Source organism: Talpa occidentalis, unplaced genomic scaffold (genome assembly GCF_014898055.3).
Source record: "Talpa occidentalis isolate TD23 unplaced genomic scaffold, MPIMG_talOcc4v2.1 talOcc4.2, whole genome shotgun sequence".
NCBI lineage: Eukaryota > Metazoa > Chordata > Mammalia > Eulipotyphla > Talpidae > Talpa > Talpa occidentalis.
The window spans coordinates 40,384,667-40,396,484 of NW_023602073.1; the positions used below are offsets into that span (position 1 = coordinate 40,384,667).

Consider the following 11,818-nt stretch of genomic DNA (forward strand, 5'->3'; position numbering starts at 1 on the left):
GGAGGCGCATATCCTTTGGAATTAGTGTTTTTACCTCCTTTGGATATATACCAAGGAATGGAATACTTGACCATATGGAAGGTGTATTTTCGGTATTTTGAGAAATCTTCATTTTTTTTTTTTTTTTTTTTGCCTAGGGGCAGGACTGTAACAGTGTGATATCCACAGTAAAGGAGGTTCTGTTACCAGGCAGGGTGAGAGAACCCAAGACTCCCAAACCTGCCCACGCTAAATGGGTTCTGCCATCTGCCTCATGAAAACAAAACATACTCTAGTGCATAAGACATTTAATGGGAAGGACTTTAATACAATCACTGTGTAAGAAAGAGAATGAAGGGACAGAATAGAGAATATGTTTCCCAATCAAGCACCCCAATTTACCCATCCCCTTGTGGGTCACCTCAGCCAAACAATTTGATCCAAAACAGGGACACTGAGGCCCCCAAATCTGTCAAAAGTCTAAGGCACCTTCTGGTGGGGACCCATAGGAAAGGGGCAGAAAGAGCCAGACAAGTCTGGAAGGAAAAGAGCAAAATCAAAATCAAGATAAATGTTGCCACTGTAATCTCCCCATAGGTGTCTCACCCACATCTGTTCCCAGTGTCTCCTTCCATGTCCCCCAAGTCTCTGGCACAAGTCCAAGGCTGAGAAGCAATCACAGCTTCTTCACCTGTTCCCAGCTTTTCTGCTGTTAGAGCCTGGAAGGGAAGGTGATGGCCTGGAACTGGGATTTAATTAATTAATCTATTTATTTATTTATTTACTCTAGTGCATAAGATCTCCAATAGAAGAGGACTTCAACACACTTAGTGAGCAATAAAGAGAACAGAAAGACTATAGTTAGTTACTAAATGAAACACCCAGAGTTACCATTCCATTGCATGTAAATATCCAGCCAAATAGAGTTGGCCCAGAGCAGGACCGCTGAGGCCTGAGGGCTTACAACAAGAATAAGGCACTTTCTGGTGGAGACTCATAGGAGAAGGGCAGAAGCGGCCAGGCAAGTCTGGAAGGAAAAGAGCAAAATAAAAATGATACAGGGCAAAAGAGGCATGAAAGCTGACCAAGGTCACTGCTCAAATTGTTTACCAGTCTGAGTTCTTCCCCCGTGCACACAATTACAAAACCACTCAGCCTCAGAGGACAACAATAATGGGGTTTATTTAAAAACCAGGGAAAAACAAAGAGTTACTGAGACCACAAATGGCCATTTACCTCACCTGAAGCAGTGTCCAGTCTTTTAAAGTTCTAAACACAAATGTTCCCAAGTAGCGTCTTCCTGCCACTGGGGACCTGGAGCATGTGGCCGCCAGACCATAGGCCGGGATCCAACTCACGAAGAGAGCAGAAGACACAACAGGAGATGCTCAACGGAGCTGCTGAGATGCCCCAGCACAGCACCAGACAAACGACACTCAAAACAGCTGCTGCAGCGGCCGAAAGGCCTGGCAAATGGCTACACTGAAAGCTTAGAGAGGCGCCCGGCTCCAGGTCTCGCCTTCCCTGCCAGGCTGTGACAGCAGCAAAACCGGGAACAGTTTCAGTCACTCAGCTACTTGTAAAGCCTCCAAACATTTCCTCTCTTAGGTTGGTTGCAGAATACACAAATAAATGGACATATATACCTTTTCCTTTTAAGAAAGAACAAATTGCAAAATTTACAGTACCTGAATTCAACATTTACTAAAGCTGCATTAATCAGGACAGTGTGATCCTGGCCTAAGTCCTGACAGGCATCAACAGAACAGATTAGAGTGTCCAGAAATAGATACACTTGGGCAATCACTTAATTTTTAACAAACACAGCAAAGTAATGCATTGGGTCAAGGAAAACCTTTTCAATGAAAGGTATGGGAACAATCAGATATTCAACTGGAAAGTTTATTTAAAAGGAGCCTGAATATTCTTCAGCATTGCTCTCATCCAGCACCACACTCTGCTCTTACCCTTTTCTAGTGACACATTAGTAATGTATCACTACTGATTCGTGTCAGCAATCAAGACAGCATTTCCACTATTCCAGCACTATTCCTACTACAGGGATAGCACCTTCTCTTTATTAAAAAAAAAACTTTTTAAATTATTAAATAGCAGTAGTCATTAATAACAGTTCCAGTATTAAAGAAAAAGTGCATTGTCCATTATCATACAACTCAGGAATCACTGAAATTGAAATGATGTTTTTAAGCTTCTACAAATGATATCATAAAATTTGTATAATGCCTTTTTCACCTAATACTATTTTACACGTGCTTCTCTTTTTTATGATTCCCTGCAATTTTATTATTTTTGTTTGAATGTAATGTGACCATATTAGCTTTCACTTCAACTTATTCTCATGACATTTGATATTTCATTTCCCAAAGAAATAAATTTTAACGGCAAGCTATGGCGAAATTGCATATCTAGTAAACATCTATTTCTAGAGTATTGAACAAACTCATGACTCTTCTATGGAAATTTCACATTTCACAATCCTTTATCAAAAATGTAATTTGACTGTTGAGCAAGCAAGGAAGCAAGGGTAGAACAAATTTATTTTTAGTTTTTTTTGTTATATTAGACATATTTTTTGTACTTTGTATACTTAGTTATAACACTGACCACTGGGAAATTTAGGGTAGGTTTCAAAACTGAATATTTCAGGGGCCTCCCTGGTGGCACAAGGGGTTAAGACGCAACCTATGAGGCTATCCTCAGCCACTGAAGCACGAGTTTGATCCCAGGCCAGGGAGCAACCCACGTAGCACAGCATCCCTTTCCTGACTCGCCCACTGCTCCCCTCAGCAGTGTATTTCCGTTGATCTGCCTGTTCTGTTCCCCACTCTGTCTCTGGTGAATCCTCTCACCCCCCAACCCTGCACCCCTGGCCTGTACCCCAGTTCTTGTATGCATAAATACTGCTGACTGTTGAAGTTCAGGCAACATGAACTAACTGACCAACTATGGTCTCATCCAGGAATTTCAACATTATGTACAAGAATAAAGTTTGCCACTTCATGTGGCCTTCCACTATAGGCCACTTTGTGATGTGAAGACAAGAGAGAGGCAAACTTCAGGGAGAAAGAAGACAGGAGGAAATGCAAAAAGGGGAAGCAGATTTGGACCAAGAGCACTTCCTGGAATCTGTCAGCTTAGTTGCAGGTTTCACTTCCTTCCAGAACTCCAGTGCATTCCTGCCTTTGAAACCTGTGAAACCTGTGAAACCTGTGAAACCTCAATCATGGCAACACCCAGCTCCCAACTTACTTTATTTCAGATCAAGTTTCTGTTAAAGAGGCCCATACACTACAAAAAGAATATGACTTGTGGGAGATTTTCTCTCATCGGCAACCAACCCTCCTCATGTTTAGTATATTCTTTGACGTTGCCCTTGGAGAGATTTAGTCCTTCAACCTAAGGGGTCCCTGTGAGCTATAAACTTGGTGTTTCCAGCTCACTTACTGAGGTGCTGATAGAACTACCCAGGTCATCTGTGTTTTCTTGAAGTCTCAGTGTCAAATTTGTATGCATATTTTCCTGGCTTGAGAAAAATACCTTATCAGAATGCATAAGATTCAATAATCAGTGACTCCTTCAAGTAGTTTAATTCTAGTGCCTTTCTAATCTTGGAAATGAAATCAAATTTAATTTGCTCTATTATTGTTCCCAATGTAGTCAATAATGGCAATACTCTGAGAAGGAAGCATTTGTTGATTTTTGAATGTTAATCTGCTTTCAAAATTTTTGTTGGGTGAAACATAAATTTACCTGGCATATTTTCAGTGACTACCACAAGAAGAATGACATTCACTAACAAAATTAAAATATTTTTTTTTATATAGAGGCATGTTTTCATTTATTTATTTATTTGTTTGTTTTTTGTTTATACATGCACTGGGTACAGTCAGAAGCACGGGAGGGTGAGAGAATTCACCAGAGCCAGAGCAGGGAGCAGAGCAGGCAGAAGGACTGAAGTACACTGCTGAGGGGAGCAGGACCGCAGGAGAGGTCTGCGCGCCATGTGGGACCCTCCTCCAGTGGCAGGGGAAACCCAACCTTAGTCAGGGAGGGAAGGTGACATCACCAGTGAGGATCACGTGCAGGTGACTCTCCAGGGCTCTGTGCTGAGAATGACCCTTCATGTTTCAGTTTTTTTCCCAACCGCATCACCCCAGGCAGCCAAACTCAACTTGTCAAGACCATCAAAACTAGGGAGAGTCTGAGAGACTGACTCAGCCAGAGGAGCCTCAGAGACGTGACTGGGACGTAATGTGGTATCAGGATGGGAGCCTGGAGAAGCCAAAAGAAACACTAACCACACCCAAGTCAGGTATGGGGATTATTCATAACATGTGACTATTGCTCCATTGGCTGTACAGACAAGACAGAGAGATCCACGTTAACAGAGAAAAGGCGTGTGGGATACACAGGAATCTTGTACCAATTTTTATATAAATTAAATTATTTAAAATAAAAACATTAAAACAGGCCTCAGGAAAGGCACAGGGAGTGGAAGGGAAAAGCATCTGCTTTGCGGTCTCCAGGGTGTGGTCATCAAGGGGCTGCAGAGGGAGGCTGTGGGGAGAGAAGATGGCGCCTCAGACACAGGGCAGCTCCAGAGCCTCCTCTCCTCTCCTCCACTCCCCCCACCCAGCCTGGTGCCAGGGCTGCTCACAGGGCAGCTCACCCCCTCCCCCAGGGATGCTCAGCCCCAGCTCACCCTCTCAGCCTGAGTCACACCCACCCAGCCTCTCCCCTGGCTGCCAGACTAGGACAGCGCCGCAGCGCCCCCGTGTGGCCACGGGGCTGAGGCCAGAGGGCGAGAACCCTGTGATCTCCTAGGTTCTCAGGGTCTCCCAGAAGGACAGGGCTGTGCACAGGAGGGGGAGCCCCATACAGCTTCAGGTTCTCAGTCTGACCTGTTTCCTAATACACGCTGACATGATGGCCCCTGTCCACTAATCACCACAGACTTTGGTTCAGGCAGGAGCAGATCCCCAGGCCATAACAGCTGGATAATGACCAGGGTGGGCCCCACAGCATGCCAGGTGCCCTCAGTCTCCTGGGATGACACCTTGACCCAGTGTCCCTGTCACTTGTTCCAGCTGCTGACTCCAGGGATGGAGGCTCCTTCTCCAGGGAATCAACACTAATCCCTCCATCCCCAGGATGGGCTGGAAGAGGGGTAGGAGGAGAGACCCTCAGGGTCATGGGCTAGAAAGAGGGGAGGCTCCTGGAGCAGAGGGAGGAAATAGGGGCTTTAGGGGAGGGAGGCCAATAGGAGTAGAGGGGGAGGAGCCAGATGGTGGGGGCAGAGAAGGGTCAGCTTAGTGGACACTGGGCAGCGGGGATGGTCTGTGTGGGAGAGGCCCAGGGGCTCTGGCTGGGGTTGGGATAGTCTGTTTTCAGTTGGGCTGTCACCACACAGATGTTACTCTGTGATCAGCTGGGAAACTGTACTTAAGTGTAAGGCCTTCTCCAGGCAGAGACATAAGGTATAATTCAAACACACAGGGAAGAAAGGGAAAAGAAGATAGAGGGGGTCATCTAGGGGCCTCCTCTTCAGAGCAAAGTGCCCTTTGCTGGGGTGACAGGGAGAAGCAAGGAGCCCAGAGGGGGGGAGCACAAGGCCTGTGTCTCCTGCTGGGGGCAGCCCTCCCTGTGCTGGGACCTCACAGCCCAGTCTGAGGCCATCACAGCTCACAGCCCTCAGCGCCTGGACACTGTCCTGGCACCAGGAATCCCTGCACCAGGAGGAGTGGCCCAGGCCTTGGACTCCTTGTTCTGGAGCACAGAGGCAGGAGGTAGGAGGAGCCTGGAGTCTGAGGAGGCCACAAGATCAATGGAAGGGGCCTTGACTGCTGACTCACTTCTCCCTTAAAGGGAAAGTATCTCCCCATCCCCATGCTCCAGGGCAAGTACCCAGGGCGAGGCCACCCAGCTTTTGGAGCCTAGAGAGTGGCCCCTCCCCCCTCTCCGTACTTGGGAGCCAGAACCTGGTGTCCTCTCTCTTTGCCCCCTTCCTGGGCCTAAGAGATGCCCTCAGGTCTCTTGACTCTTAAGTTAAAGGCCTGGTGATACTGGACACATCAACTTTTGATCTTCAATATTGACCTAGGGGGGGAGTTCCCAGAGTCCCATAGGTGGCAGCTGCACCAGGCCTTCCAGTGGGGCAGAATGATCAGAACCTGGACATAAGACTGGGGCCAGAAGGACTTTAATGCCAAACAAACCTACTACCTGCCAGGGGCCCTCCCAAATGCAAGAATCTGCAGAGGCTGGTGGTCTGTCTTAGAATGACAAATTGCACGTTTTTTAAAAAAATGATAAAATATTTATTTATTTATTTTCTTAAACCATTAATTTTTGTACAGTATTTGATTTTTCCTCTCAGGTGTAGTCCCCATAGTTTCCCCACCACTGTGATCCATCATCACACTCCCCTGTGCGCTTGCTTCCCCTGTTTTGACCCTCTCTCCCCCAACCCTGCTGATTGCCTTAGATTTATGGCCAGCTTGTAAGTTTTGTTGTTTTCCTGACACTTTGTTCCATTTCTCTGTGTTCCACATACAAGTGAAGCCAAATGATATTTATCTTTTTTCCTTCTGACTTATTTTGCTTAGCATAATCCCTTCTAGCTCCACCCTCATTGCCACAAATGGCATGAGTTCATCTTTTTTGATAGTTGAGTAGTATTCCATTGTATAAATATGCTATAAATTTTTGATCCAGTTCTTTGTTTTGGAACATTTGGGTAATTTTCATATCTCAGCCATTGTAAATAGTGCTGCGATAAACATAAGGGTGCAGGCTTAGTTTTGAGTTAGAATTTTTGTGTTTTGGGTAGATTCCTGGGAGTGGAATTGCTGGGTCATATGGTAGATCCATGTTTAATAATTTGAGGAACGTCCACACAGCTTTCTGTAGTGGTTGGACCAGTTATATTCCCACCAGCCGTGTAAGAAGATACCTTTTTCTCTACATCCTCATCACCATTTGTTGTTTCAGGTTTTGTTTTGTTTTAAATACGGACCTTTCTCACAGGTGTGAGGTGGTATCTCACAGTGGTTTTGATTTCCATTTCCCTGATTATAAATGATGTTGAACATTTTTTCTTATTCCTGTTGGCCATTTGTATTTCCTCTTTGGAGAAGTGTCTTTTTAGCTCTTCTGCCCATTTATTGAATGGTTGTTTGCTTTGTTTTTTTGAGTTGTGTAAGCTCTTTGTAGATATTTTGTATCAGTTCCTCATCAGTTGTAGGATGTGCAAATATTTTCTCCCATTAAATAGGGTGACTCCTCATTTTAGTTGCTGTCTCTTTTGCTGCACAGAAACATTTAGTTTGATGTAGGCCCAACTGTTTCTCTTCTCTTTTGTTTTCCATGTTTTTGGAGAGAAGTCCTCAAAGATGTTTCTGAAGTTTATGTCACAGAGTGTTTTGCCAACGTTTCTTCTATATAGTTTTACGGTTTCAGGACTAACATTCAAGTCTCATCCATTTTGAGTTGATTTTTTTGTGTGGTGTGAAATAGTAATCTCATTTCATTCTTTTGCATGTGGCAGTCGAGTTTTCCCAGCACCGTTTGTTGACGAGGCTTTCCTTACTCCAGTGTATATTCTTTGTCCTTTTGTTATAGATTAGTGTAGTTTTATTACTGGGCTTTCCTTTTGATTCTATCGGGGTGTGTGTGTGTGTGTTGTTGTTGTTGTTTCAATGCTATGCTGCTTTTATTGTAACACTTTGGAGTATAGTTTGGAGTCTGGGAGTGTGATGCCTCCATTCTCCTCCCCTTTAGTCAGGAGAGCCTTCGCTATTTGGGGTTTCCTTGTGGTTCCATATGAATTTCATCATTATTTGTTCCATTTCTTTGAAGATTTTTCTTGAGATTTTTATTGGAATAGCATTGAATCTGTAAATTGGTTTTGGTAGGATGGCCATTTTGATGTCTTCTCCAATTTCTTTTAAAAGTATTTTGTTGTTTTCCTTGTAAAGTTCTTTCACCTCCTTTGTAAGGTTTATTCCCAAGTATTTAAATTTTGGGGGGGTACAATTGTAGATGAGATGATTTTCTTAATTTCTTCCTCTTGAGATTGATTGATTTATTGCGTATAGGAAGGCTACTGTTTTTTTTATGTTGATTTTATAACCTGCTACTTTACTGAACTGGTTTATTTTTTTTATTAGTTTTTCTGTGGAATTTTTAGGATTCTCTCTTTATATTATTGTATCATGTACATATAGTGACAGTTTCATTTCTTCTTTCATGATTTGGGCTCCTTCCATGTCTTTCTCTTACCCAATTGCTCTAGCTAGGACTTCTAGTACTACATTGAAAAGCAGTAGTGAGAGTGGACATCCTTGTCTTGTTCCAGATCTTAATAGGAAGGCTTTCAATTTTTCACCCTTGAGAATGATGTTAGCTGTGAGTTTGTCATATATGGCTTTCATTATGTTAAGATCTTTCTCTTTTAACCCAAGATTTTTGAGGGCCTTCATCATAAATAGATGCTGGACTTTATCAAATGCTTTCTCAGCATCTATTGACATGATCATATGGTTTCTATTGTTCTTTTTGTTGATGTGGTGCAGTAAGTACATTAATTGATTTTTGGATGTGAATCTTCTTTGTGTCTCTGGGAAAATCCCACTTGATTGTGATGTATAATCCTTTTGATGCATTGTTGGATTCATTTTGTTAAGATTTATTGAGGATTTTTTATCTGTGTTCATTAGGGAGATTAGTCTGTAATTTTCTATTTTTGTGTTGTCTTTGTTTGGTTTTGACATTAGTGTAATATTGACCTCGTAAAATGAATTTGGTAGTTATACTTCTTTCCTCATTTTTGTAGGATAAACATTAATTCATCTTTGAATGTTTGGTAGAACTTGTTTGTGGAACCATCTGATCCTGGGCTTTTGTGTTTTGTGAGGGTTTTGATTACTGCTTCAATTTCACTGCTTGCAATTGGTTTAAGTTTTCAGTTTCTTCTTTGTTCAGTTGGGTAATTGTATAGTCTTAAGAATTTGTCCATCTCATCCAGATTGTTGAACTTGTTTGCATATAAACTTTTTTGCATATGTCCATAGTAATATAAACTTGTTTGCATATAAACTTGTTTGCATGTGTCCACAAGTAAAAGTTGTTTGCATATGTCCATAGTAATCTTTTATTATCCTCCGGATTTCTACTGTGCTGTTATAGTTTCTCCTCTTTCATTTATAATCCTATTTATTGGAGTTTTCTTCCTTTTTTTCTTTGTAAACTTTGTAGGGGTTTGTTTATTTTGTTAAAAGTTTTTGAAGAACCAGCTTTTGGACCTTTTGGATTGTCTCTTTTATTTATCTTGCATTTATTTCTGCTTGAATTTTTATTATTTCTTTTTTTCCTACCGGCTTTCATTTTTTTTTGTTGTTGTTCTTTAATTCCTCAAAGTGGGAGATTAGGGGCCTCCCCTGGTGGCGCAGGCAGTTGAGTGCCACGCTGTGGAGCTGTCCGCAGTTTCTGCAGACAGGTTCCATCCTGGCTGGCAGGTGAGAATCCCACATGGCGCGGCAGACCTCTCCTCTCTCGCCCACTGCTCCCCTCTGCAGTGTATTTCATCAGTCTGCCTGTTCTGCTCCCCGCTCTGTCTCTGGGGAATCCTCTCATCCTCTTGCGCATCTGGCTTGTACCCCAGTTCTTGTGTAAAAATGAATAAAACAAAATCTTAAAAATAAAAAGTGGGAGATTAGGTTGGTTCTTTGGATTATTTCTTGCTTCTTGATATGGGCCTGTATTGCTTTATACTTTCCTCCTAACACCACTTTTGCTGAATCCATAGGTCCTGGAATGGTATGTGATCTTTGTCATTGCCTCAAGGTATTTTTTAAATTTTTTCTTTCATTTCCTCAATAACCCAATGGTCTCTCAGTAGCATGTTGTTCAGTCTCCATGTAGTGGGCAATGTCCTTGCTTTCTTTTCATGGTTCATTTTTAGTTTGATGCCTTTACCATCTGAGGAGAGACTTGGTATGATTTCTGTCTTCATGTATTTTTTCATGTTTGTGTTGTGACCCCTGTGTGTGCTTCATCTTGGACAATGATTCACTTGTACTTGAGAAAAATGTGTAGTTAGTTTTTTTTTTTTTTTTTTTTGAGGGAGTAGCAGTGTCCTATAGATGTTTATTAGTTCCATATGATCTAGATTTTCATTTAGGGCTATTGTGTCCTTGATTATTTTCTGTCTTGTTACTCTGTCCCTTGGTGAGCGTGCAGTATTGAAGTCTCCTACCATAAATGTTTCCAGAGCTGACAATAATTGTCTGATGTATTTTGGGGCTCCCTCATTTGGTAAGTATATACTGATGAGTGTTATGACTTTCTGGTGTATTATCCCCTTGATCATTATATAGTGTCCATGGTGTCTCTTGTCATCATTTTTAGTGTGAAGTCTGTTCTATCTGCTATAAACATGGCTACCCCTGCCTTCTTTTGGGGCCATTTATTTGTTTGAAGAATTGTTTTCCAAACCTTTACTTTCAATCTGTGCTTATCTTTAGAACTTAAGTGTGTTTCCTGGAGGCAGCAGGAGTTTGGGTTCTTTGTTTGAATCCAGCGTGCTACTGGTGAGCTTAGTCCAATAACACTTAGATACATGGAGTCTGTTATTGCCATTTGGTGATTGTTTCCTGATTTTCTTCACTAACTTCAGTTCTTCCCATTCTTTCTCTGTTGGTTTAGATTTTAAGGCTTCTTGTAATAGTTCTTGGAGTGGGGATTTAATCATAATGAATTTCTCAGTTTGTGTTTTTATAAGAAGGTCCTTAATTTTCTCTCACAAAGGAAGGAGAGCTATGCAGAATAAGGTATTCTTGGCTCTTTTCCACCATGTTGTGGACATCATTCTCCCAAACTTAATAAATTTAAAAGGACATAAATAATATAACATATGTTCACATACAGGGAAGAAAATACAATATCTAAAAGAAATATGGGAACATAACAAATATGCACAAATGCACTTCTACATAACCAAAAGATCAAAGAGAAATGGAAATGGAAATTAGAAAATACTTTCAGAATAATTATAATGATAAAACAGCATATCAAAATTTATTGGATGTATTAAAACCTGTAGAGGGAAGTTTATAGATATAAATGACTAACTTAATAAAGAAAATTCCATAAATAATTACCAAAAGGTCCTCTTTAAATCAAAGGAAAAAGAGGAGCAAAGCTAAATCCAAAACAAGCAAAGCAAGCAAAACTAAGTAAGTCAGAAATGAATGAAATAGAGAAAAGAGATACAATACATAAAATAACTCAGTTAAATGTGTTCCATTGAAAGTCCAATGAAGGGCCTCCCGGGTGGCGCAGTGTTTGAGCGCTGGGTTGCGAAACTGCCCGCAGCCTCTGAAGTGCCCGTTCGATCCCTGGCTGCTCCCCCGCCACCAGAGGAGGGTCCCGCATGGCGCGCAGACCTCTCCTGCTGCCGGCTGCTCCCCTCAGCAGTGTACTTCAGTCCTTCTGCCTGTTCTGCTCCCCACTCTGGCTCTGGTGAATTCTCTCACCCTCCCGTGCTTCTGACTGTACCCAGTGCTTGTATAAATAAAATAAATAAATAAATCTTTAAAAAAAAAAAAGTCTAAAGAAACTGACATATTGTTCAAGTAGACACATTAAAAAAAAAGAAAAAAAAAGGAATCAAACTTTTGAGTAGTAGTGAAAGAGGGACTTTATGCGACCATACAAAAATAAAGAGATTATAAAGAACTCCTTGAAAAAGGATATGCCAAGTATTAGAGAACTTAGAAAATAACAGATTCATAGAAAAATATCAACTACGTAAGTAGTT

General features: G+C 41.8%; 1 long non-coding RNA gene across 1 annotated transcript; it reads right to left on the reverse strand.

The window, feature by feature from the left end:
- Positions 1 to 513: 513 nt before the first annotated feature.
- LOC129146311 (uncharacterized) lies at positions 514 to 1,262 on the reverse strand. The gene is made up of 3 exons (XR_008552873.1): positions 1,221 to 1,262; positions 871 to 1,006; positions 514 to 698 (listed from the first exon to the last, which is right to left on the reverse strand). It is a non-coding gene; the product is annotated as an uncharacterized LOC129146311 (long non-coding RNA).
- Between the last annotated feature and the right edge of the window lie 10,556 nt (positions 1,263 to 11,818).